This window comes from Mesoplodon densirostris, chromosome 13 (genome assembly GCF_025265405.1).
Source record: "Mesoplodon densirostris isolate mMesDen1 chromosome 13, mMesDen1 primary haplotype, whole genome shotgun sequence".
NCBI classification, from domain to species: domain Eukaryota; kingdom Metazoa; phylum Chordata; class Mammalia; order Artiodactyla; family Ziphiidae; genus Mesoplodon; species Mesoplodon densirostris.
The window spans coordinates 33291662-33318224 of record NC_082673.1 but is presented as its reverse complement, the minus strand read 5'-3'; positions in this window follow the sequence as shown (position 1 = coordinate 33318224).

The following is a 26563-nucleotide window of genomic DNA, read 5'->3' as shown; positions in this document are numbered from 1 at the left end:
TCAATTCTCAGGGGGCTTCCGGAGCCGTGCTGGGAGCTCCTCCTGTCAGGCTGTAGGAAGGATTACAGGGAACGTCCACGAGAGGGCATGCCTCGAGAAAGCCTTTGAGTCGCCCTGCAGGAACGGAGCATACAGCAAGCTCTTGGAGGTCTTAGTCACTCTAGTGCTTTATTTGAACGGGGCTGCCCTTCTCAGGACGCCTAGGCGCTTTGGGTGTGCACCCTGTTCCCTGCGAAAAGCCCCTGCCCCTCTGAGCATGCTATGCCACACCCAGGCCCCTAGGCCCTTCAGAGAGGGGACTGCTGTGTATGCCGAGGGAAGGGCTACAAGCAGCGCTTTTAAAGGGGACGGCTACGATGCCTCGGCACTCCAACAGCATCAGGAACGCGTTTCCAGCCGGTCCACCGTGCCCTGGAAGTTTTCGCCAGTGACCTTCTCTCAGCTGCACTGAGGAAGTAGTCTGCTTAGAACGCCTTCTGGCACCTCGGTTGGAAAGTCGCTCTACTCACGGAGAAAGTCAGCTTGCATTGCAGCGGTAGCTAAAGCAGAGTTCTTCAGGCAACACATCGGTCGTTTGGAAGAGGCAGACGCTTACATGCCTAAAGGGAGCCTGCCTTGGTTGAGGCCGCTTGCTCCACTCAGAACACCCTGCGTAAACACGCTGATCCAGGGAAGGGCCCGTTGTGTACCTTGTGCGGTTTGTGCCTTGTTGAAGCCCCAGGTGACGTTTCCCGCCTGTCGGGCTTGAAGTGCGGGCCTGAAGGCACAGTTTGAAAGTTCCCTCCGTCGGGCCTTGAATTACACGGAGAGACACCCTCTCTGACGGGCCTCTCGTCACGGTAGGCATGGCTCTGGGAAGAAAATGAGTGCTCTCTCGTAAAACACGGTGCGTCCAGGGCCTGGCTGGGAGCTCATGCCGCTCTGCTCTAGACCTACCTGGAGACCGAACGTCAGCCCCTGCCTCGAGGAACGTCGCTTTATTGCCCTGCTGAAGCGGAGGCATGCAGCACTTGCCAAGAGGCCTAGGTCGCGGCTCTGCTTTCTCTTCTTGCTAGTGCGCCGTTCAAGACACCCAGGGCCCTCCTGTTTGCACCCGATTCCGTGCAAGACCACTGAATACCGGGAGGCTCCCCTGGCCTGCTCAGCGGCATCCAGGCCGGCAGCCCTTCCAAGTCACTCCGTGTATGCCGAGTGTAGGGCAACGCCCTGCACACCACCTTGGGGAGAGCTAGATTTCCTCGGCACGGCAACAGCTCCAGGGAAACTGTTCTCTCACGTGCCACTTGTCAAGGACCTCTGCCTCATTGCCCTTGTCTGAGCTGCACTTAGGGAAACCATCTGCTTCGCAGGCCTTCCAGGAACCCTTAGCCGAGGGCACCATACCTGCAGGAGAAAGTCGGCTTGCGTTCCCGCTGCCACGGAAGTCCAGTGCTTCCTCTTACCCTGCAGGCCTTTGGTAGAGGCTAAGGCCCGATAGAGCCTACCTAGAGGGTTCCCTGGATGAGGGAGTTGGCTACATGCAGAGCACCCTGAGAAGAAAAGGGGATTCAGGGCAGGAGCGAGTGCGTAGCTAGTGTCCCTGTGCACTTACTAGAAATCCCAAGGGAGTGGACTACGTGTTCACTGGAAGTGGGGGCCGGAGGGCAGAAGCCTTGAATTCCCATCTTGAAAGCTCCATTCATGCTGCCTTGGAGCTAGCTGAATATCACCGTTTCTTATGGGCCTCTAGGCGCGGGAGGCAGGGCTCGGGGAAGAGTAGGAATTTTTCTCTCAATTCTCAGGGGGCTTCCGGAGCCGTGCTGGGAGCTCCTCCTTGTCAGGCTGTAGGACTACAGGGAACGTCCACGAGAGGGCATGCCTCGAGAAAGGCTTTGAGTCGCCCTGAAGGAAAGGAGCATACAGCAAGCTCGTGGAGGTCTTTGTCACTCTGGTGCTTTATTTGAACGGTGCTGCCCTTCTCAGGACGCCTAGGGGCTTTGGGTGTGCACCCTTTTCCCTGCGAAAAGCCCCTGCCCCTGTGAGCATGCTGTGCCACACCCAGGCCCCTAGGCCCTTCAGAGAGGGGACTACTGTGTATGCCCAGGGAAGGGCTACAAGCAGCGCTTTTAAAGGGGACGGCTACGATGCCTCGGCACTCCAACAGCATCGGGAACGCGTTTCCAGCCGGTCCACCGTGCCCTGGAAGTTTTCGCCTTTGACCTTCTCTCAGCTGCACTGAGGAAGTATTCTGCTTAGAACGCCTTCTGGCACCTCGGTTGGAAAGTCGCTCTACTCACGGAGAAAGCCAGCTTGCATTGCAGCGGCAGCTAAAGCAGAGATCTTCAGGCAACACATCGGTCGTTTGGAAGAGGCAGACGCTTACATGCCTAAAGGGAGCCTGCCTTGGTTGAGGCCGCTTGCTCCACTCAGAACACCCTGCGTAAACACGCTGATCCAGGGAAGGGCCCGTTGGGTACCTCGTGTGGTTTGTGCCTTGTTGAAGCCCCAGGTGACGTTTCCCGCCTGTCGGGCTTGAAGTGCGGGCCTGAAGGCACAGTTTGAAAGTTCCCTCCGTCGGGCCTTGAATTACACGGAGAGACACCCTCTCTGACGGGCCTCTCGTCACGGTAGGCATGGCTCTGGGAAGAAAATGAGTGCTCTTTCGTAAAACACGGTGCGTCCAGGGCCTGGTTGGGAGCTCATGCGGCTCTGCTCTAGACCTACCTGGAGACCGAACGTCAGCCCCTGCCTCGAGGAAAGTCGCTTTATTGCCCTGCTGAAGCGGAGGCATGCAACACTTGCCAAGAGGCCTTGGTCGCGGTTCTGCTTTCTCTTCTTGGTAGTGCACCTTTCAAGACACCCAGGGCCCTCCTGTTTGCACCCGATTCCGTGCAAGACCACTGAATACCGGGAGGCTCCCCTGGCCTGCGCAGCGGCATCCAGGCCGGCAGCCCTTCCCAGTCACTCCGTGTATGCCGAGTGTAGGGCAACGCCCTGCACACCACCTTGGGGAGAGCTAGATTTCCTCGGCACGGCAACAGCTCCAGGGAAACTGTTCTCTCACGTGCCACTTGTCAAGGAACTCTGCCTCATTGCCCTTGTCTGAGCTGCACTTAGGGAAACCATCTGCTTCGCAGGCCTTCCAGGAACCCTTAGCCGAGGGCACCATACCTGCAGGAGAAAGTCGGCTTGCGTTCCCGCTGCCACGGAAGTCCAGTGCTTCCTCTTACCGTGCAGCCCTTTAGTAGAGGCTAAGGCCCGATAGAGCCTACCTAGAGGGTTCCCTGGATGAGGGAGTTGGCTACATGCAGAGCACCCTGTGAAGAAAAGGGGATTCAGGGCAGGAGCGAGTGTGTAGCTAGTGTCCCTGTGCACTTACTAGAAATCCCAAGGGAGTGGACTACTTGTTCAGTGGAAGTGGGGGCCGGAGGGCAGAAGCCTTGAATTCCCATCTTGAAAGCTCCATTCATGCTGCCTTGGAGCTAGCTGAATAGCACCGTTTCTGAGGGGCCTCTAGGCGCGAGAGGCGGGGCTCGGGGAAGAGAAGGAATTTTTCTCTCAATTCTCAGGGGGCTTCCGGAGCCGTGCTGGGAGCTCCTCCTGTCAGGCTGTAGGAAGGACTACAGGGAACGTCCACGAGAGGGCATGCCTCGAGAAAGCCTTTGAGTCGCCCTGCAGGAACGGAGCATACAGCAAGCTCTTGGAGGTCTTAGTCACTCTAGTGCTTTATTTGAACGGGGCTGCCCTTCTCAGGACGCCTAGGCGCTTTGGGTGTGCACCCTTTTCTTTGCGAAAAGCCCCTGCACCTGTGAGCAGGCTGTGCCACACCCAGGCCCCTAGGCCCTTCAGAGAGGGGACTACTGTGTATGCCGAGGGAAGGGCTACAAGCAGCCCTTTTAAAGGGGACGTCTACGATGCCTCGGCACTCCAACAGCATCGGGAACACGTTTCCAGCCGGTCCACCGTTCCCTGGAAGTTTTCGCCATTGACCTTCTCTCAGCTGCACTGAGGAAGTATTCTGCTTAGAACGCCTTCTGGCACCTCGGTTGGAAAGTCGCTCTACTCACGGAGAAAGCCAGCTTGCATTGCAGCGGCAGCTAAAGCAGAGTTCTTCAGGCAACACATCGGTCGTTTGGAAGAGGCAGACGCTTACATGCCTAAAGGGAGCCTGCCTTGGTTGAGGCCGCTTGCTCCACTCAGAACACCCTGCGTAAACACGCTGAACCAGGGAAGGGCCCGTTGGGTACCTCGTGTGGTTTGTGCCTTGTTGAAGCCCCAGGTGACGTTTCCCGCCTGTCGGGCTTTAAGTGCGGGCCTGAAGGCACAGTTTGAAAGTTCCCTCCGTCGGGCCTTGAATTACACGGAGAGACACCCTCTCTGACGGGCCTCTCGTCACGGTAGGCATGGCTCTGGGAAGAAAATGAGTGCTCTCTCGTAAAACACGGTGCGTCCAGGGCCTGGTTGGGAGCTCATGCGGCTCTGCTCTAGACCTACCTGGAGACCGAACGTCATCCCCTGCCTCGAGGCAAGTCGCTTTATTGCCCTGCTGAAGCGGAGGCATGCAGCACTTGCCAAGAGGCCTAGGTCGCGGCTCTGCTTTCTCTTCTTGCTAGTGCGCCGTTCAAGACACCCAGGGCCCTCCTGTTTGCAACCGATTCCGTGCAAGACCACTGAATACCGGGAGGCTCCCCTGGCCTGCTCAGCGGCATCCAGGCCGGCAGCCCTTCCCAGTCACTCCGTGTATGCCGAGTGTAGGGCAACGCCCTGCACACCACCTTGGGGAGAGCTAGATTTCCTCGGCACGGCAACAGCTCCAGGGAAACTGTTCTCTCACGTGCCACTTGTCAAGGACCTCTGCCTCATTGCCCTTGTCTGAGCTGCACTTAGGGAAACCATCTGCTTCGCAGGCCTTCCAGGAACCCTTAGCCGAGGGCACCATACCTGCAGGAGAAAGTCGGCTTGCGTTCCCGCTGCCACGGAAGTCCAGTGCTTCCTCTTACCCTGCAGGCCTTTGGTAGAGGCTAAGGCCCGATAGAGCCTACCTAGAGGGTTCCCTGGATGAGGGAGTTGGCTACATGCAGAGCACCCTGAGAAGAAAAGGGGATTCAGGGCAGGAGCGAGTGCGTAGCTAGTGTCCCTGTGCACTTACTAGAAATCCCAAGGGAGTGGACTACGTGTTCACTGGAAGTGGGGGCCGGAGGGCAGAAGCCTTGAATTCCCATCTTGAAAGCTCCATTCATGCTGCCTTGGAGCTAGCTGAATATCACCGTTTCTTATGGGCCTCTAGGCGCGGGAGGCAGGGCTCGGGGAAGAGAAGGAATTTTTCTCTCAATTCTCAGGGGGCTTCCGGAGCCGTGCTGGGAGCTCCTCCTTGTCAGGCTGTAGGACTACAGGGAACGTCCACGAGAGGGCATGCCTCGAGAAAGGCTTTGAGTCGCCCTGAAGGAAAGGAGCATACAGCAAGCTCGTGGAGGTCTTTGTCACTCTGGTGCTTTATTTGAACGGGGCTGCCCTTCTCAGGACGCCTAGGCGCTTTGAGTGTGCACCCTTTTCTTTGCGAAAAGCCCCTGCACCTGTGAGCAGGCTGTGCCACACCCAGGCCCCTAGGCCCTTCAGAGAGGGGACTACTGTGTATGCCGAGGGAAGGGCTACAAGCAGCCCTTTTAAAGGGGACGGCAACGATGCCTCGGCACTCCAACAGCATCAGGAACGCGTTTCCAGCCGGTCCACCGTTCCCTGGAAGTTTTCGCCATTGACCTTCTCTCAGCTGCACTGAGGAAGTATTCTGCTTAGAACGCCTTCTGGCACCTCGGTTGGAAAGTCGCTCTACTCACGGAGAAAGCCAGCTTGCATTGCAGCGGCAGCTAAAGCAGAGATCTTCAGGCAACACATCGGTCGTTTGGAAGAGGCAGACGCTTACATGCCTAAAGGGAGCCTGCCTTGGTTGAGGCCGCTTGCTCCACTCAGAACACCCTGCGTAAACACGCTGAACCAGGGAAGGGCCCGTTGGGTACCTCGTGTGGTTTGTGCCTTGTTGAAGCCCCAGGTGACGTTTCCCGCCTGTCGGGCTTGAAGTGCGGGCCTGAAGGCACAGTTTGAAAGTTCCCTCCGTCGGGCCTTGAATTACACGGAGAGACACCCTCTCTGACGGGCCTCTCGTCACGGTAGGCATGGCTCTGGGAAGAAAATGAGTGCTCTCTCGTAAAACACGGTGCGTCCAGGGCCTGGTTGGGAGCTCATGCGGCTCTGCTCTAGACCTACCTGGAGACCGAACGTCAGCCCCTGCCTCGAGGCAAGTCGCTTTATTGCCCTGCTGAAGCGGAGGCATGCAGCACTTGCCAAGAGGCCTAGGTCGCGGCTCTGCTTTCTCTTCTTGGTAGTGCACCGTTCAAGACACCCAGGGCCCTCCTGTTTGCACCCGATTCCGTGCAAGACCACTGAATACCGGGAGGCTCCCCTGGCCTGCTCAGCGGCATCCAGGCCGGCAGCCCTTCCCAGTCACTCCGTGTATGCCGAGTGTAGGGCAACGCCCTGCACACCACCTTGGGGAGAGCTAGATTTCCTCGGCACGGCAACAGCTCCAGGGAAACTGTTCTCTCACGTGCCACTTGTCATGGAACTCTGCCTCATTGCCCTTGTCTGAGCTGCACTTAGGGAAACCATCTGCTTCGCAGGCCTTCCAGGAACCCTTAGCCGAGGGCACCATACCTGCAGGAGAAAGTCGGCTTGCGTTCCCGCTGCCACGGAAGTCCAGTGCTTCCTCTTACCCTGCAGGCCTTTGGTAGAGGCTAAGGCCCGATAGAGCCTACCTAGAGGGTTCCCTGGATGAGGGAGTTGGCTACATGCAGAGCACCCTGTGAAGAAAAGGGGATTCAGGGCAGGAGCGAGTGTGTAGCTAGTGTCCCTGTGCACTTACTAGAAATCCCAAGGGAGTGGACTACGTGTTCAGTGGAAGTGGGGGCCGGAGGGCAGAAGCCTTGAATTCCCATCTTGAAAGCACCATTCATGCTGCCTTGGAGCTAGCTGAAGAACACCGTTTCTGAAGGGCCTCTAGGCGCGGGAGGCGGGGCTCGGGGAAGAGAAGGAATTTTTCTCTCAATTCTCAGGGGGCTTCCGGAGCCGTGCTGGGAGCTCCTCCTGTCAGGCTGTAGGAAGGATTACAGGGAACGTCCACGAGAGGGCATGCCTCGAGAAAGCCTTTGAGTCGCCCTGCAGGAACGGAGCATACAGCAAGCTCTTGGAGGTCTTAGTCACTCTAGTGCTTTATTTGAACGGGGCTGCCCTTCTCAGGACGCCTAGGCGCTTTGGGTGTGCACCCTGTTCCCTGCGAAAAGCCCCTGCCCCTCTGAGCATGCTATGCCACACCCAGGCCCCTAGGCCCTTCAGAGAGGGGACTGCTGTGTATGCCGAGGGAAGGGCTACAAGCAGCGCTTTTAAAGGGGACGGCTACGATGCCTCGGCACTCCAACAGCATCAGGAACGCGTTTCCAGCCGGTCCACCGTGCCCTGGAAGTTTTCGCCAGTGACCTTCTCTCAGCTGCACTGAGGAAGTAGTCTGCTTAGAACGCCTTCTGGCACCTCGGTTGGAAAGTCGCTCTACTCACGGAGAAAGTCAGCTTGCATTGCAGCGGTAGCTAAAGCAGAGTTCTTCAGGCAACACATCGGTCGTTTGGAAGAGGCAGACGCTTACATGCCTAAAGGGAGCCTGCCTTGGTTGAGGCCGCTTGCTCCACTCAGAACACCCTGCGTAAACACGCTGATCCAGGGAAGGGCCCGTTGTGTACCTTGTGCGGTTTGTGCCTTGTTGAAGCCCCAGGTGACGTTTCCCGCCTGTCGGGCTTGAAGTGCGGGCCTGAAGGCACAGTTTGAAAGTTCCCTCCGTCGGGCCTTGAATTACACGGAGAGACACCCTCTCTGACGGGCCTCTCGTCACGGTAGGCATGGCTCTGGGAAGAAAATGAGTGCTCTCTCGTAAAACACGGTGCGTCCAGGGCCTGGCTGGGAGCTCATGCCGCTCTGCTCTAGACCTACCTGGAGACCGAACGTCAGCCCCTGCCTCGAGGAACGTCGCTTTATTGCCCTGCTGAAGCGGAGGCATGCAGCACTTGCCAAGAGGCCTAGGTCGCGGCTCTGCTTTCTCTTCTTGCTAGTGCGCCGTTCAAGACACCCAGGGCCCTCCTGTTTGCACCCGATTCCGTGCAAGACCACTGAATACCGGGAGGCTCCCCTGGCCTGCTCAGCGGCATCCAGGCCGGCAGCCCTTCCAAGTCACTCCGTGTATGCCGAGTGTAGGGCAACGCCCTGCACACCACCTTGGGGAGAGCTAGATTTCCTCGGCACGGCAACAGCTCCAGGGAAACTGTTCTCTCACGTGCCACTTGTCAAGGACCTCTGCCTCATTGCCCTTGTCTGAGCTGCACTTAGGGAAACCATCTGCTTCGCAGGCCTTCCAGGAACCCTTAGCCGAGGGCACCATACCTGCAGGAGAAAGTCGGCTTGCGTTCCCGCTGCCACGGAAGTCCAGTGCTTCCTCTTACCCTGCAGGCCTTTGGTAGAGGCTAAGGCCCGATAGAGCCTACCTAGAGGGTTCCCTGGATGAGGGAGTTGGCTACATGCAGAGCACCCTGAGAAGAAAAGGGGATTCAGGGCAGGAGCGAGTGCGTAGCTAGTGTCCCTGTGCACTTACTAGAAATCCCAAGGGAGTGGACTACGTGTTCACTGGAAGTGGGGGCCGGAGGGCAGAAGCCTTGAATTCCCATCTTGAAAGCTCCATTCATGCTGCCTTGGAGCTAGCTGAATATCACCGTTTCTTATGGGCCTCTAGGCGCGGGAGGCAGGGCTCGGGGAAGAGTAGGAATTTTTCTCTCAATTCTCAGGGGGCTTCCGGAGCCGTGCTGGGAGCTCCTCCTTGTCAGGCTGTAGGACTACAGGGAACGTCCACGAGAGGGCATGCCTCGAGAAAGGCTTTGAGTCGCCCTGAAGGAAAGGAGCATACAGCAAGCTCGTGGAGGTCTTTGTCACTCTGGTGCTTTATTTGAACGGTGCTGCCCTTCTCAGGACGCCTAGGGGCTTTGGGTGTGCACCCTTTTCCCTGCGAAAAGCCCCTGCCCCTGTGAGCATGCTGTGCCACACCCAGGCCCCTAGGCCCTTCAGAGAGGGGACTACTGTGTATGCCCAGGGAAGGGCTACAAGCAGCGCTTTTAAAGGGGACGGCTACGATGCCTCGGCACTCCAACAGCATCGGGAACGCGTTTCCAGCCGGTCCACCGTGCCCTGGAAGTTTTCGCCTTTGACCTTCTCTCAGCTGCACTGAGGAAGTATTCTGCTTAGAACGCCTTCTGGCACCTCGGTTGGAAAGTCGCTCTACTCACGGAGAAAGCCAGCTTGCATTGCAGCGGCAGCTAAAGCAGAGATCTTCAGGCAACACATCGGTCGTTTGGAAGAGGCAGACGCTTACATGCCTAAAGGGAGCCTGCCTTGGTTGAGGCCGCTTGCTCCACTCAGAACACCCTGCGTAAACACGCTGATCCAGGGAAGGGCCCGTTGGGTACCTCGTGTGGTTTGTGCCTTGTTGAAGCCCCAGGTGACGTTTCCCGCCTGTCGGGCTTGAAGTGCGGGCCTGAAGGCACAGTTTGAAAGTTCCCTCCGTCGGGCCTTGAATTACACGGAGAGACACCCTCTCTGACGGGCCTCTCGTCACGGTAGGCATGGCTCTGGGAAGAAAATGAGTGCTCTTTCGTAAAACACGGTGCGTCCAGGGCCTGGTTGGGAGCTCATGCGGCTCTGCTCTAGACCTACCTGGAGACCGAACGTCAGCCCCTGCCTCGAGGAAAGTCGCTTTATTGCCCTGCTGAAGCGGAGGCATGCAACACTTGCCAAGAGGCCTTGGTCGCGGTTCTGCTTTCTCTTCTTGGTAGTGCACCTTTCAAGACACCCAGGGCCCTCCTGTTTGCACCCGATTCCGTGCAAGACCACTGAATACCGGGAGGCTCCCCTGGCCTGCGCAGCGGCATCCAGGCCGGCAGCCCTTCCCAGTCACTCCGTGTATGCCGAGTGTAGGGCAACGCCCTGCACACCACCTTGGGGAGAGCTAGATTTCCTCGGCACGGCAACAGCTCCAGGGAAACTGTTCTCTCACGTGCCACTTGTCAAGGAACTCTGCCTCATTGCCCTTGTCTGAGCTGCACTTAGGGAAACCATCTGCTTCGCAGGCCTTCCAGGAACCCTTAGCCGAGGGCACCATACCTGCAGGAGAAAGTCGGCTTGCGTTCCCGCTGCCACGGAAGTCCAGTGCTTCCTCTTACCGTGCAGCCCTTTAGTAGAGGCTAAGGCCCGATAGAGCCTACCTAGAGGGTTCCCTGGATGAGGGAGTTGGCTACATGCAGAGCACCCTGTGAAGAAAAGGGGATTCAGGGCAGGAGCGAGTGTGTAGCTAGTGTCCCTGTGCACTTACTAGAAATCCCAAGGGAGTGGACTACGTGTTCAGTGGAAGTGGGGGCCGGAGGGCAGAAGCCTTGAATTCCCATCTTGAAAGCTCCATTCATGCTGCCTTGGAGCTAGCTGAATAGCACCGTTTCTGAGGGGCCTCTAGGCGCGGGAGGCAGGGCTCGGGGAAGAGAAGGAATTTTTCTCTCAATTCTCAGGGGGCTTCCGGAGCCGTGCTGGGAGCTCCTCCTGTCAGGCTGTAGGAAGGACTACAGGGAACGTCCACGAGAGGGCATGCCTCGAGAAAGCCTTTGAGTCGCCCTGCAGGAACGGAGCATACAGCAAGCTCTTGGAGGTCTTAGTCACTCTAGTGCTTTATTTGAACGGGGCTGCCCTTCTCAGGACGCCTAGGCGCTTTGGGTGTGCACCCTTTTCTTTGCGAAAAGCCCCTGCACCTGTGAGCAGGCTGTGCCACACCCAGGCCCCTAGGCCCTTCAGAGAGGGGACTACTGTGTATGCCGAGGGAAGGGCTACAAGCAGCCCTTTTAAAGGGGACGTCTACGATGCCTCGGCACTCCAACAGCATCGGGAACACGTTTCCAGCCGGTCCACCGTTCCCTGGAAGTTTTCGCCATTGACCTTCTCTCAGCTGCACTGAGGAAGTATTCTGCTTAGAACGCCTTCTGGCACCTCGGTTGGAAAGTCGCTCTACTCACGGAGAAAGCCAGCTTGCATTGCAGCGGCAGCTAAAGCAGAGTTCTTCAGGCAACACATCGGTCGTTTGGAAGAGGCAGACGCTTACATGCCTAAAGGGAGCCTGCCTTGGTTGAGGCCGCTTGCTCCACTCAGAACACCCTGCGTAAACACGCTGAACCAGGGAAGGGCCCGTTGGGTACCTCGTGTGGTTTGTGCCTTGTTGAAGCCCCAGGTGACGTTTCCCGCCTGTCGGGCTTTAAGTGCGGGCCTGAAGGCACAGTTTGAAAGTTCCCTCCGTCGGGCCTTGAATTACACGGAGAGACACCCTCTCTGACGGGCCTCTCGTCACGGTAGGCATGGCTCTGGGAAGAAAATGAGTGCTCTCTCGTAAAACACGGTGCGTCCAGGGCCTGGTTGGGAGCTCATGCGGCTCTGCTCTAGACCTACCTGGAGACCGAACGTCATCCCCTGCCTCGAGGCAAGTCGCTTTATTGCCCTGCTGAAGCGGAGGCATGCAGCACTTGCCAAGAGGCCTAGGTCGCGGCTCTGCTTTCTCTTCTTGCTAGTGCGCCGTTCAAGACACCCAGGGCCCTCCTGTTTGCAACCGATTCCGTGCAAGACCACTGAATACCGGGAGGCTCCCCTGGCCTGCTCAGCGGCATCCAGGCCGGCAGCCCTTCCCAGTCACTCCGTGTATGCCGAGTGTAGGGCAACGCCCTGCACACCACCTTGGGGAGAGCTAGATTTCCTCGGCACGGCAACAGCTCCAGGGAAACTGTTCTCTCACGTGCCACTTGTCAAGGACCTCTGCCTCATTGCCCTTGTCTGAGCTGCACTTAGGGAAACCATCTGCTTCGCAGGCCTTCCAGGAACCCTTAGCCGAGGGCACCATACCTGCAGGAGAAAGTCGGCTTGCGTTCCCGCTGCCACGGAAGTCCAGTGCTTCCTCTTACCCTGCAGGCCTTTGGTAGAGGCTAAGGCCCGATAGAGCCTACCTAGAGGGTTCCCTGGATGAGGGAGTTGGCTACATGCAGAGCACCCTGAGAAGAAAAGGGGATTCAGGGCAGGAGCGAGTGCGTAGCTAGTGTCCCTGTGCACTTACTAGAAATCCCAAGGGAGTGGACTACGTGTTCACTGGAAGTGGGGGCCGGAGGGCAGAAGCCTTGAATTCCCATCTTGAAAGCTCCATTCATGCTGCCTTGGAGCTAGCTGAATATCACCGTTTCTTATGGGCCTCTAGGCGCGGGAGGCAGGGCTCGGGGAAGAGAAGGAATTTTTCTCTCAATTCTCAGGGGGCTTCCGGAGCCGTGCTGGGAGCTCCTCCTTGTCAGGCTGTAGGACTACAGGGAACGTCCACGAGAGGGCATGCCTCGAGAAAGGCTTTGAGTCGCCCTGAAGGAAAGGAGCATACAGCAAGCTCGTGGAGGTCTTTGTCACTCTGGTGCTTTATTTGAACGGGGCTGCCCTTCTCAGGACGCCTAGGGGCTTTGGGTGTGCACCCTGTTCCCTGCGAAAAGCCCCTGCCCCTGTGAGCATGCTGTGCCACACCCAGGCCCCTAGGCCCTTCAGAGAGGGGACTACTGTGTATGCCCAGGGAAGGGCTACAAGCAGCGCTTTTAAAGGGGACGGCTACGATGCCTCGGCACTCCAACAGCATCGGGAACGCGTTTCCAGCCGGTCCACCGTGCCCTGGAAGTTTTCGCCTTTGACCTTCTCTCAGCTGCACTGAGGAAGTATTCTGCTTAGAACGCCTTCTGGCACCTCGGTTGGAAAGTCGCTCTACTCACGGAGAAAGCCAGCTTGCATTGCAGCGGCAGCTAAAGCAGAGATCTTCAGGCAACACATCGGTCGTTTGGAAGAGGCAGACGCTTACATGCCTAAAGGGAGCCTGCCTTGGTTGAGGCCGCTTGCTCCACTCAGAACACCCTGCGTAAACACGCTGATCCAGGGAAGGGCCCGTTGGGTACCTCGTGTGGTTTGTGCCTTGTTGAAGCCCCAGGTGACGTTTCCCGCCTGTCGGGCTTGAAGTGCGGGCCTGAAGGCACAGTTTGAAAGTTCCCTCCGTCGGGCCTTGAATTACACGGAGAGACACCCTCTCTGACGGGCCTCTCGTCACGGTAGGCATGGCTCTGGGAAGAAAATGAGTGCTCTTTCGTAAAACACGGTGCGTCCAGGGCCTGGTTGGGAGCTCATGCGGCTCTGCTCTAGACCTACCTGGAGACCGAACGTCAGCCCCTGCCTCGAGGAAAGTCGCTTTATTGCCCTGCTGAAGCGGAGGCATGCAACACTTGCCAAGAGGCCTTGGTCGCGGTTCTGCTTTCTCTTCTTGGTAGTGCACCTTTCAAGACACCCAGGGCCCTCCTGTTTGCACCCGATTCCGTGCAAGACCACTGAATACCGGGAGGCTCCCCTGGCCTGCGCAGCGGCATCCAGGCCGGCAGCCCTTCCCAGTCACTCCGTGTATGCCGAGTGTAGGGCAACGCCCTGCACACCACCTTGGGGAGAGCTAGATTTCCTCGGCACGGCAACAGCTCCAGGGAAACTGTTCTCTCACGTGCCACTTGTCAAGGACCTCTGCCTCATTGCCCTTGTCTGAGCTGCACTTAGGGAAACCATCTGCTTCGCAGGCCTTCCAGGAACCCTTAGCCGAGGGCACCATACCTGCAGGAGAAAGTCGGCTTGCGTTCCCTCTGCCACGGAAGTCCAGTGCTTCCTCTTACCGTGCAGCCCTTTAGTAGAGGCTAAGGCCCGATAGAGCCTACCTAGAGGGTTCCCTGGATGAGGGAGTTGGCTACATGCAGAGCACCCTGTGAAGAAAAGGGGATTCAGGGCAGGAGCGAGTGTGTAGCTAGTGTCCCTGTGCACTTACTAGAAATCCCAAGGGAGTGGACTACGTGTTCAGTGGAAGTGGGGGCCGGAGGGCAGAAGCCTTGAATTCCCATCTTGAAAGCTCCATTCATGCTGCCTTGGAGCTAGCTGAATAGCACCGTTTCTGAGGGGCCTCTAGGCGCGGGAGGCAGGGCTCGGGGAAGAGAAGGAATTTTTCTCTCAATTCTCAGGGGGCTTCCGGAGCCGTGCTGGGAGCTCCTCCTGTCAGGCTGTAGGAAGGACTACAGGGAACGTCCACGAGAGGGCATGCCTCGAGAAAGCCTTTGAGTCGCCCTGCAGGAACGGAGCATACAGCAAGCTCTTGGAGGTCTTAGTCACTCTAGTGCTTTATTTGAACGGGGCTGCCCTTCTCAGGACGCCTAGGCGCTTTGGGTGTGCACCCTTTTCTTTGCGAAAAGCCCCTGCACCTGTGAGCAGGCTGTGCCACACCCAGGCCCCTAGGCCCTTCAGAGAGGGGACTACTGTGTATGCCCAGGGAAGGGCTACAAGCAGCCCTTTTAAAGGGGACGGCTACGATGCCTCGGCACTCCAACAGCATCAGGAACACGTTTCCAGCCGGTCCACCGTTCCCTGGAACTTTTCGCCATTGACCTTCTCTCAGCTGCACTGAGGAAGTATTCTGCTTAGAACGCCTTCTGGCACCTCGGTTGGAAAGTCGCTCTACTCACGGAGAAAGCCAGCTTGCATTGCAGCGGCAGCTAAAGCAGAGTTCTTCAGGCAACACATCGGTCGTTTGGAAGAGGCAGACGCTTACATGCCTAAAGGGAGCCTGCCTTGGTTGAGGCCGCTTGCTCCACTCAGAACACCCTGCGTAAACACGCTGATCCAGGGAAGGGCCCGTTGGGTACCTCGTGTGGTTTGTGCCTTGTTGAAGCCCCAGGTGACGTTTCCCGCCTGTCGGGCTTTAAGTGCGGGCCTGAAGGCACAGTTTGAAAGTTCCCTCCGTCGGGCCTTGAATTACACGGAGAGACACCCTCTCTGACGGGCCTCTCGTCACGGTAGGCATGGCTCTGGGAAGAAAATGAGTGCTCTCTCGTAAAACACGGTGCGTCCAGGGCCTGGTTGGGAGCTCATGCGGCTCTGCTCTAGACCTACCTGGAGACCGAACGTCAGCCCCTGCCTCGAGGCAAGTCGCTTTATTGCCCTGCTGAAGCGGAGGCATGCAGCACTTGCCAAGAGGCCTAGGTCGCGGCTCTGCTTTCTCTTCTTGCTAGTGCGCCGTTCAAGACACCCAGGGCCCTCCTGTTTGCACCCGATTCCGTGCAAGACCACTGAATACCGGGAGGCTCCCCTGGCCTGCTCAGCGGCATCCAGGCCGGCAGCCCTTCCCAGTCACTCCGTGTATGCCGAGTGTAGGGCAACGCCCTGCACACCACCTTGGGGAGAGCTAGATTTCCTCGGCACGGCAACAGCTCCAGGGAAACTGTTCTCTCACGTGCCACTTGTCAAGGACCTCTGCCTCATTGCCCTTGTCTGAGCTGCACTTAGGGAAACCATCTGCTTCGCAGGCCTTCCAGGAACCCTTAGCCGAGGGCACCATACCTGCAGGAGAAAGTCGGCTTGCGTTCCCGCTGCCACGGAAGTCCAGTGCTTCCTCTTACCCTGCAGGCCTTTGGTAGAGGCTAAGGCCCGATAGAGCCTACCTAGAGGGTTCCCTGGATGAGGGAGTTGGCTACATGCAGAGCACCCTGAGAAGAAAAGGGGATTCAGGGCAGGAGCGAGTGCGTAGCTAGTGTCCCTGTGCACTTACTAGAAATCCCAAGGGAGTGGACTACGTGTTCACTGGAAGTGGGGGCCGGAGAGCAGAAGCCTTGAATTCCCATCTTGAAAGCTCCATTCATGCTGCCTTGGAGCTAGCTGAATATCACCGTTTCTTATGGGCCTCTAGGCGCGGGAGGCAGGGCTCGGGGAAGAGTAGGAATTTTTCTCTCAATTCTCAGGGGGCTTCCGGAGCCGTGCTGGGAGCTCCTCCTTGTCAGGCTGTAGGACTACAGGGAACGTCCACGAGAGGGCATGCCTCGAGAAAGGCTTTGAGTCGCCCTGAAGGAAAGGAGCATACAGCAAGCTCGTGGAGGTCTTTGTCACTCTGGTGCTTTATTTGAACGGTGCTGCCCTTCTCAGGACGCCTAGGGGCTTTGGGTGTGCACCCTTTTCCCTGCGAAAAGCCCCTGCCCCTGTGAGCATGCTGTGCCACACCCAGGCCCCTAGGCCCTTCAGAGAGGGGACTACTGTGTATGCCGAGGGAAGGGCTACAAGCAGCGCTTTTAAAGGGGACGGCTACGATGCCTAGCACTCCAACAGCATCAGGAACACGTTTCCAGCCGGTCCACCGTTCCCTGGAAGTTTTCGCCTTTGACCTTCTCTCAGCTGCACTGAGGAAGTATTCTGCTTAGAACGCCTTCTGGCACCTCGGTTGGAAAGTCGCTCTACTCACGGAGAAAGCCAGCTTGCATTGCAGCGGCAGCTAAAGCAGAGATCTTCAGGCAACACATCGGTCGTTTGGAAGAGGCAGACGCTTACATGCCTAAAGGGAGCCTGCCTTGGTTGAGGCCGCTTGCTCCACTCAGAACACCCTGCGTAAACACGCTGATCCAGGGAAGGGCCCGTTGGGTACCTCGTGTGGTTTGTGCCTTGTTGAAGCCCCAGGTGACGTTTCCCGCCTGTCGGGCTTGAAGTGCGGGCCTGAAGGCACAGTTTGAAAGTTCCCTCCGTCGGGCCTTGAATTACACGGAGAGACACCCTCTCTGACGGGCCTCTCGTCACGGTAGGCATGGCTCTGGGAAGAAAATGAGTGCTCTTTCGTAAAACACGGTGCGTCCAGGGCCTGGTTGGGAGCTCATGCGGCTCTGCTCTAGACCTACCTGGAGACCGAACGTCAGCCCCTGCCTCGAGGAAAGTCGCTTTATTGCCCTGCTGAAGCGGAGGCATGCAACACTTGCCAAGAGGCCTTGGTCGCGGTTCTGCTTTCTCTTCTTGGTAGTGCACCTTTCAAGACACCCAGGGCCCTCCTGTTTGCACCCGATTCCGTGCAAGACCACTGAATACCGGGAGGCTCCCCTGGCCTGCGCAGCGGCATCCAGGCCGGCAGCCCTTCCCAGTCACTCCGTGTATGCCGAGTGTAGGGCAACGCCCTGCACACCACCTTGGGGAGAGCTAGATTTCCTCGGCACGGCAACAGCTCCAGGGAAACTGTTCTCTCACGTGCCACTTGTCAAGGAACTCTGCCTCATTGCCCTTGTCTGAGCTGCACTTAGGGAAACCATCTGCTTCGCAGGCCTTCCAGGAACCCTTAGCCGAGGGCACCATACCTGCAGGAGAAAGTCGGCTTGCGTTCCCGCTGCCACGGAAGTCCAGTGCTTCCTCTTACCGTGCAGCCTTTAGTAGAGGCTAAGGCCCGATAGAGCCTACCTAGAGGGTTCCCTGGATGAGGGAGTTGGCTACATGCAGAGCACCCTGTGAAGAAAAGGGGATTCAGGGCAGGAGCGAGTGTGTAGCTAGTGTCCCTGTGCACTTACTAGAAATCCCAAGGGAGTGGACTACGTGTTCAGTGGAAGTGGGGGCCGGAGGGCAGAAGCCTTGAATTCCCATCTTGAAAGCTCCATTCATGCTGCCTTGGAGCTAGCTGAATAGCACCGTTTCTGAGGGGCCTCTAGGCGCGGGAGGCAGGGCTCGGGGAAGAGAAGGAATTTTTCTCTCAATTCTCAGGGGGCTTCCGGAGCCGTGCTGGGAGCTCCTCCTGTCAGGCTGTAGGAAGGACTACAGGGAACGTCCACGAGAGGGCATGCCTCGAGAAAGCCTTTGAGTCGCCCTGCAGGAACGGAGCATACAGCAAGCTCTTGGAGGTCTTAGTCACTCTAGTGCTTTATTTGAACGGGGCTGCCCTTCTCAGGACGCCTAGGCGCTTTGGGTGTGCACCCTTTTCTTTGCGAAAAGCCCCTGCACCTGTGAGCAGGCTGTGCCACACCCAGGCCCCTAGGCCCTTCAGAGAGGGGACTACTGTGTATGCCGAGGGAAGGGCTACAAGCAGCCCTTTTAAAGGGGACGGCTACGATGCCTCGGCACTCCAACAGCATCAGGAACACGTTTCCAGCCGGTCCACCGTTCCCTGGAAGTTTTCGCCATTGACCTTCTCTCAGCTGCACTGAGGAAGTATTCTGCTTAGAACGCCTTCTGGCACCTCGGTTGGAAAGTCGCTCTACTCACGGAGAAAGCCAGCTTGCATTGCAGCGGCAGCTAAAGCAGAGTTCTTCAGGCAACACATCCGTCGTTTGGAAGAGGCAGACGCTTACATGCCTAAAGGGAGCCTGCCTTGGTTGAGGCCGCTTGCTCCACTCAGAACACCCTGCGTAAACACGCTGATCCAGGGAAGGGCCCGTTGGGTACCTCGTGTGGTTTGTGCCTTGTTGAAGCCCCAGGTGACGTTTCCCGCCTGTCGGGCTTTAAGTGAGGGCCTGAAGGCACAGTTTGAAAGTTCCCTCCGTCGGGCCTTGAATTACACGGAGAGACACCCTCTCTGACGGGCCTCTCGTCACGGTAGGCATGGCTCTGGGAAGAAAATGAGTGCTCTCTCGTAAAACACGGTGCGTCCAGGGCCTGGTTGGGAGCTCATGCGGCTCTGCTCTAGACCTACCTGGAGACCGAACGTCATCCCCTGCCTCGAGGCAAGTCGCTTTATTGCCCTGCTGAAGCGGAGGCATGCAGCACTTGCCAAGAGGCCTAGGTCGCGGCTCTGCTTTCTCTTCTTGCTAGTGCGCCGTTCAAGACACCCAGGGCCCTCCTGTTTGCACCCGATTCCGTGCAAGACCACTGAATACCGGGAGGCTCCCCTGGCCTGCTCAGCGGCATCCAGGCCGGCAGCCCTTCCCAGTCACTCCGTGTATGCCGAGTGTAGGGCAACGCCCTGCACACCACCTTGGGGAGAGCTAGATTTCCTCGGCACGGCAACAGCTCCAGGGAAACTGTTCTCTCACGTGCCACTTGTCAAGGACCTCTGCCTCATTGCCCTTGTCTGAGCTGCACTTAGGGAAACCATCTGCTTCGCAGGCCTTCCAGGAACCCTTAGCCGAGGGCACCATACCTGCAGGAGAAAGTCGGCTTGCGTTCCCGCTGCCACGGAAGTCCAGTGCTTCCTCTTACCCTGCAGGCCTTTGGTAGAGGCTAAGGCCCGATAGAGCCTACCTAGAGGGTTCCCTGGATGAGGGAGTTGGCTACATGCAGAGCACCCTGAGAAGAAAAGGGGATTCAGGGCAGGAGCGAGTGCGTAGCTAGTGTCCCTGTGCACTTACTAGAAATCCCAAGGGAGTGGACTACGTGTTCACTGGAAGTGGGGGCCGGAGGGCAGAAGCCTTGAATTCCCATCTTGAAAGCTCCATTCATGCTGCCTTGGAGCTAGCTGAATATCACCGTTTCTTATGGGCCTCTAGGCGCGGGAGGCAGGGCTCGGGGAAGAGAAGGAATTTTTCTCTCAATTCTCAGGGGGCTTCCGGAGCCGTGCTGGGAGCTCCTCCTTGTCAGGCTGTAGGACTACAGGGAACGTCCACGAGAGGGCATGCCTCGAGAAAGGCTTTGAGTCGCCCTGAAGGAAAGGAGCATACAGCAAGCTCGTGGAGGTCTTTGTCACTCTGGTGCTTTATTTGAACGGGGCTGCCCTTCTCAGGACGCCTAGGGGCTTTGGGTGTGCACCCTTTTCCCTGCGAAAAGCCCCTGCCCCTGTGAGCATGCTGTGCCACACCCAGGCCCCTAGGCCCTTCAGAGAGGGGACTACTGTGTATGCCCAGGGAAGGGCTACAAGCAGCGCTTTTAAAGGGGACGGCTACGATGCCTCGGCACTCCAACAGCATCGGGAACGCGTTTCCAGCCGGTCCACCGTGCCCTGGAAGTTTTCGCCTTTGACCTTCTCTCAGCTGCACTGAGGAAGTATTCTGCTTAGAACGCCTTCTGGCACCTCGGTTGGAAAGTCGCTCTACTCACGGAGAAAGCCAGCTTGCATTGCAGCGGCAGCTAAAGCAGAGATCTTCAGGCAACACATCGGTCGTTTGGAAGAGGCAGACGCTTACATGCCTAAAGGGAGCCTGCCTTGGTTGAGGCCGCTTGCTCCACTCAGAACACCCTGCGTAAACACGCTGATCCAGGGAAGGGCCCGTTGGGTACCTCGTGTGGTTTGTGCCTTGTTGAAGCCCCAGGTGACGTTTCCCGCCTGTCGGGCTTGAAGTGCGGGCCTGAAGGCACAGTTTGAAAGTTCCCTCCGTCGGGCCTTGAATTACACGGAGAGACACCCTCTCTGACGGGCCTCTCGTCACGGTAGGCATGGCTCTGGGAAGAAAATGAGTGCTCTTTCGTAAAACACGGTGCGTCCAGGGCCTGGTTGGGAGCTCATGCGGCTCTGCTCTAGACCTACCTGGAGACCGAACGTCAGCCCCTGCCTCGAGGAAAGTCGCTTTATTGCCCTGCTGAAGCGGAGGCATGCAACACTTGCCAAGAGGCCTTGGTCGCGGTTCTGCTTTCTCTTCTTGGTAGTGCACCTTTCAAGACACCCAGGGCCCTCCTGTTTGCACCCGATTCCGTGCAAGACCACTGAATACCGGGAGGCTCCCCTGGCCTGCGCAGCGGCATCCAGGCCGGCAGCCCTTCCCAGTCACTCCGTGTATGCCGAGTGTAGGGCAACGCCCTGCACACCACCTTGGGGAGAGCTAGATTTCCTCGGCACGGCAACAGCTCCAGGGAAACTGTTCTCTCACGTGCCACTTGTCAAGGAACTCTGCCTCATTGCCCTTGTCTGAGCTGCACTTAGGGAAACCATCTGCTTCGCAGGCCTTCCAGGAACCCTTAGCCGAGGGCACCATACCTGCAGGAGAAAGTCGGCTTGCGTTCCCTCTGCCACGGAAGTCCAGTGCTTCCTCTTACCGTGCAGCCCTTTAGTAGAGGCTAAGGCCCGATAGAGCCTACCTAGAGGGTTCCCTGGATGAGGGAGTTGGCTACATGCAGAGCACCCTGTGAAGAAAAGGGGATTCAGGGCAGGAGCGAGTGTGTAGCTAGTGTCCCTGTGCACTTACTAGAAATCCCAAGGGAGTGGACTACGTGTTCAGTGGAAGTGGGGGCCGGAGGGCAGAAGCCTTGAATTCCCATCTTGAAAGCTCCATTCATGCTGCCTTGGAGCTAGCTGAATAGCACCGTTTCTGAGGGGCCTCTAGGCGCGGGAGGCGGGGCTCGGGGAAGAGAAGGAATTTTTCTCTCAATTCTCAGGGGGCTTCCGGAGCCGTGCTGGGAGCTCCTCCTGTCAGGCTGTAGGAAGGACTACAGGGAACGTCCACGAGAGGGCATGCCTCGAGAAAGCCTTTGAGTCGCCCTGCAGGAACGGAGCATACAGCAAGCTCTTGGAGGTCTTAGTCACTCTAGTGCTTTATTTGAACGGGGCTGCCCTTCTCAGGACGCCTAGGCGCTTTGGGTGTGCACCCTTTTCTTTGCGAAAAGCCCCTGCACCTGTGAGCAGGCTGTGCCACACCCAGGCCCCTAGGCCCTTCAGAGAGGGGACTACTGTGTATGCCGAGGGAAGGGCTACAAGCAGCGCTTTTAAAGGGGACGGCTACGATGCCTCGGCACTCCAACAGCATCAGGAACACGTTTCCAGCCGGTCCACCGTTCCCTGGAAGTTTTCGCCATTGACCTTCTCTCAGCTGCACTGAGGAAGTATTCTGCTTAGAACGCCTTCTGGCACCTCGGTTGGAAAGTCGCTCTACTCACGGAGAAAGCCAGCTTGCATTGCAGCGGCAGCTAAAGCAGAGTTCTTCAGGCAACACATCGGTCGTTTGGAAGAGGCAGACGCTTACATGCCTAAAGGGAGCCTGCCTTGGTTGAGGCCGCTTGCTCCACTCAGAACACCCTGCGTAAACACGCTGAACCAGGGAAGGGCCCGTTGGGTACCTCGTGTGGTTTGTGCCTTGTTGAAGCCCCAGGTGACGTTTCCCGCCTGTCGGGCTTTAAGTGCGGGCCTGAAGGCACAGTTTGAAAGTTCCCTCCGTCGGGCCTTGAATTACACGGAGAGACACCCTCTCTGACGGGCCTCTCGTCACGGTAGGCATGGCTCTGGGAAGAAAATGAGTGCTCTCTCGTAAAACACGGTGCGTCCAGGGCCTGGTTGGGAGCTCATGCGGCTCTGCTCTAGACCTACCTGGAGACCGAACGTCAGCCCCTGCCTCGAGGCAAGTCGCTTTATTGCCCTGCTGAAGCGGAGGCATGCAGCACTTGCCAAGAGGCCTAGGTCGCGGCTCTGCTTTGTCTTCTTGCTAGTGCGCCGTTCAAGACACCCAGGGCCCTCCTGTTTGCACCCGATTCCGTGCAAGACCACTGAATACCGGGAGGCTCCCCTGGCCTGCTCAGCGGCATCCAGGCCGGCAGCCCTTCCCAGTCACTCCGTGTATGCCGAGTGTAGGGCAACGCCCTGCACACCACCTTGGGGAGAGCTAGATTTCCTCGGCACGGCAACAGCTCCAGGGAAACTGTTCTCTCACGTGCCACTTGTCAAGGAACTCTGCCTCATTGCCCTTGTCTGAGCTGCACTTAGGGAAACCATCTGCTTCGCAGGCCTTCCAGGAACCCTTAGCCGAGGGCACCATACCTGCAGGAGAAAGTCGGCTTGCGTTCCCGCTGCCACGGAAGTCCAGTGCTTCCTCTTACCCTGCAGGCCTTTGGTAGAGGCTAAGGCCCGATAGAGCCTACCTAGAGGGTTCCCTGGATGAGGGAGTTGGCTACATGCAGAGCACCCTGTGAAGAAAAGGGGATTCAGGGCAGGAGCGAGTGCGTAGCTAGTGTCCCCCTGCACTTACTAGAAATCCCAAGGGAGTGGACTACGTGTTCACTGGAAGTGGGGGCCGGAGGGCAGAAGCCTTGAATTCCCATCTTGAAAGCACCATTCATGCTGCCTTGGAGCTAGCTGAAGAACACCGTTTCTGAAGGGCCTCTAGGCGCGGGAGGCGGGGCTCGGGGAAGAGAAGGAATTTTTCTCTCAATTCTCAGGGGGCTTCCGGAGCCGTGCTGGGAGCTCCTCCTGTCAGGCTGTAGGAAGGATTACAGGGAACGTCCACGAGAGGGCATGCCTCGAGAAAGCCTTTGAGTCGCCCTGCAGGAACGGAGCATACAGCAAGCTCTTGGAGGTCTTAGTCACTCTAGGGCTTTATTTGAACGGGGCTGCCCTTCTCAGGACGCCTAGGTGCTTTGGGTGTGCACCCTGTTCCCTGCGAAAAGCCCCTGCCCCTCTGAGCATGCTGTGCCACACCCAGGCCCCTAGGCCCTTCAGAGAGGGGACTGCTGTGTATGCCGAGGGAAGGGCTACAAGCAGCGCTTTTAAAGGGGACGGCTACGATGCCTCGGCACTCCAACAGCATCAGGAACGCGTTTCCAGCCGGTCCACCGTGCCCTGGAAGTTTTCGCCTTTGACCTTCTCTCAGCTGCACTGAGGAAGTATTCTGCTTAGAACGCCTTCTGGCACCTCGGTTGGAAAGTCGCTCTACTCACGGAGAAAGCCAGCTTGCATTGCAGCGGCAGCTAAAGCAGAGTTCTTCAGGCAACACATCGGTCGTTTGGAAGAGGCAGACGCTTACATGCCTAAAGGGAGCCTGCCTTGGTTGAGGCCGCTTGCTCCACTCAGAACACCCTGCGTAAACACGCTGAACCAGGGAAGGGCCCGTTGGGTACCTCGTGTGGTTTGTGCCTTGTTGAAGCCCCAGGTGACGTTTCCCGCCTGTCGGGCTTTAAGTGCGGGCCTGAAGGCACAGTTTGAAAGTTCCCTCCGTCGGGCCTTGAATTACACGGAGAGACACCCTCTCTGACGGGCCTCTCGTCACGGTAGGCATGGCTCTGGGAAGAAAATGAGTGCTCTCTCGTAAAACACGGTGCGTCCAGGGCCTGGTTGGGAGCTCATGCGGCTCTGCTCTAGACCTACCTGGAGACCGAACGTCAGCCCCTGCCTCGAGGCAAGTCGCTTTATTGCCCTGCTGAAGCGGAGGCATGCAGCACTTGCCAAGAGGCCTAGGTCGCGGCTCTGCTTTGTCTTCTTGCTAGTGCGCCGTTCAAGACACCCAGGGCCCTCCTGTTTGCACCCGATTCCGTGCAAGACCACTGAATACCGGGAGGCTCCCCTGGCCTGCTCAGCGGCATCCAGGCCGGCAGCCCTTCCCAGTCACTCCGTGTATGCCGAGTGTAGGGCAACGCCCTGCACACCACCTTGGGGAGAGCTAGATTTCCTCGGCACGGCAACAGCTCCAGGGAAACTGTTCTCTCACGTGCCACTTGTCAAGGAACTCTGCCTCATTGCCCTTGTCTGAGCTGCACTTAGGGAAACCATCTGCTTCGCAGGCCTTCCAGGAACCCTTAGCCGAGGGCACCATACCTGCAGGAGAAAGTCGGCTTGCGTTCCCGCTGCCACGGAAGTCCAGTGCTTCCTCTTACCCTGCAGGCCTTTGGTAGAGGCTAAGGCCCGATAGAGCCTACCTAGAGGGTTCCCTGGATGAGGGAGTTGGCTACATGCAGAGCACCCTGTGAAGAAAAGGGGATTCAGGGCAGGAGCGAGTGCGTAGCTAGTGTCCCCCTGCACTTACTAGAAATCCCAAGGGAGTGGACTACGTGTTCACTGGAAGTGGGGGCCGGAGGGCAGAAGCCTTGAATTCCCATCTTGAAAGCACCATTCATGCTGCCTTGGAGCTAGCTGAAGAACACCGTTTCTGAAGGGCCTCTAGGCGCGGGAGGCGGGGCTCGGGGAAGAGAAGGAATTTTTCTCTCAATTCTCAGGGGGCTTCCGGAGCCGTGCTGGGAGCTCCTCCTGTCAGGCTGTAGGAAGGATTACAGGGAACGTCCACGAGAGGGCATGCCTCGAGAAAGCCTTTGAGTCGCCCTGCAGGAACGGAGCATACAGCAAGCTCTTGGAGGTCTTAGTCACTCTAGTGCTTTATTTGAACGGGGCTGCCCTTCTCAGGACGCCTAGGTGCTTTGGGTGTGCACCCTGTTCCCTGCGAAAAGCCCCTGCCCCTGTGAGCATGCTGTGCCACACCCAGGCCCCTAGGCCCTTCAGAGAGGGGACTACTGTGTATGCCCAGGGAAGGGCTACAAGCAGCGCTTTTAAAGGGGACGGCTACGATGAGTCGGCACTCCAACAGCATCGGGAACGCGTTTCCAGCCGGTCCACCGTGCCCTGGAAGTTTTCGCCTTTGACCTTCTCTCAGCTGCACTGAGGAAGTATTCTGCTTAGAACGCCTTCTGGCACCTCGGTTGGAAAGTCGCTCTACTCACGGAGAAAGCCAGCTTGCATTGCAGCGGCAGCTAAAGCAGAGATCTTCAGGCAACACATCGGTCGTTTGGAAGAGGCAGACGCTTACATGCCTAAAGGGAGCCTGCCTTGGTTGAGGCCGCTTGCTCCACTCAGAACACCCTGCGTAAACACGCTGATCCAGGGAAGGGCCCGTTGGGTACCTCGTGTGGTTTGTGCCTTGTTGAAGCCCCAGGTGACGTTTCCCGCCTGTCGGGCTTTAAGTGCGGGCCTGAAGGCACAGTTTGAAAGTTCCCTCCGTCGGGCCTTGAATTACACGGAGAGACACCCTCTCTGACGGGCCTCTCGTCACAGTAGGCATGGCTCTGGGAAGAAAATGAGTGCTCTTTCGTAAAACACGGTGCGTCCAGGGCCTGGTTGGGAGCTCATGCGGCTCTGCTCTAGACCTACCTGGAGACCGAACGTCAGCCCCTGCCTCGAGGAAAGTCGCTTTATTGCCCTGCTGAAGCGGAGGCATGCAACACTTGCCAAGAGGCCTTGGTCGCGGTTCTGCTTTCTCTTCTTGGTAGTGCACCTTTCAAGACACCCAGGGCCCTCCTGTTTGCACCCGATTCCGTGCAAGACCACTGAATACCGGGAGGCTCCCCTGGCCTGCGCAGCGGCATCCAGGCCGGCAGCCCTTCCCAGTCACTCCGTGTATGCCGAGTGTAGGGCAACGCCCTGCACACCACCTTGGGGAGAGCTAGATTTCCTCGGCACGGCAACAGCTCCAGGGAAACTGTTCTCTCACGTGCCACTTGTCAAGGAACTCTGCCTCATTGCCCTTGTCTGAGCTACACTTAGGGAAACCATCTGCTTCACAGGCCTTCCAGGAACCCTTAGCCGAGGGCACCATACCTGCAGGAGAAAGTCGGCTTGCGTTCCCTCTGCCACGGAAGTCCAGTGCTTCCTCTTACCGTGCAGCCCTTTAGTAGAGGCTAAGGCCCGATAGAGCCTACCTAGAGGGTTCCCTGGATGAGGGAGTTGGCTACATGCAGAGCACCCTGTGAAGAAAAGGGGATTCAGGGCAGGAGCGAGTGTGTAGCTAGTGTCCCTGTGCACTTACTAGAAATCCCAAGGGAGTGGACTACGTGTTCAGTGGAAGTGGGGGCCGGAGGGCAGAAGCCTTGAATTCCCATCTTGAAAGCTCCATTCATGCTGCCTTGGAGCTAGCTGAATAGCACCGTTTCTGAGGGGCCTCTAGGCGCGAGAGGCGGGGCTCGGGGAAGAGAAGGAATTTTTCTCTCAATTCTCAGGGGGCTTCCGGAGCCGTGCTGG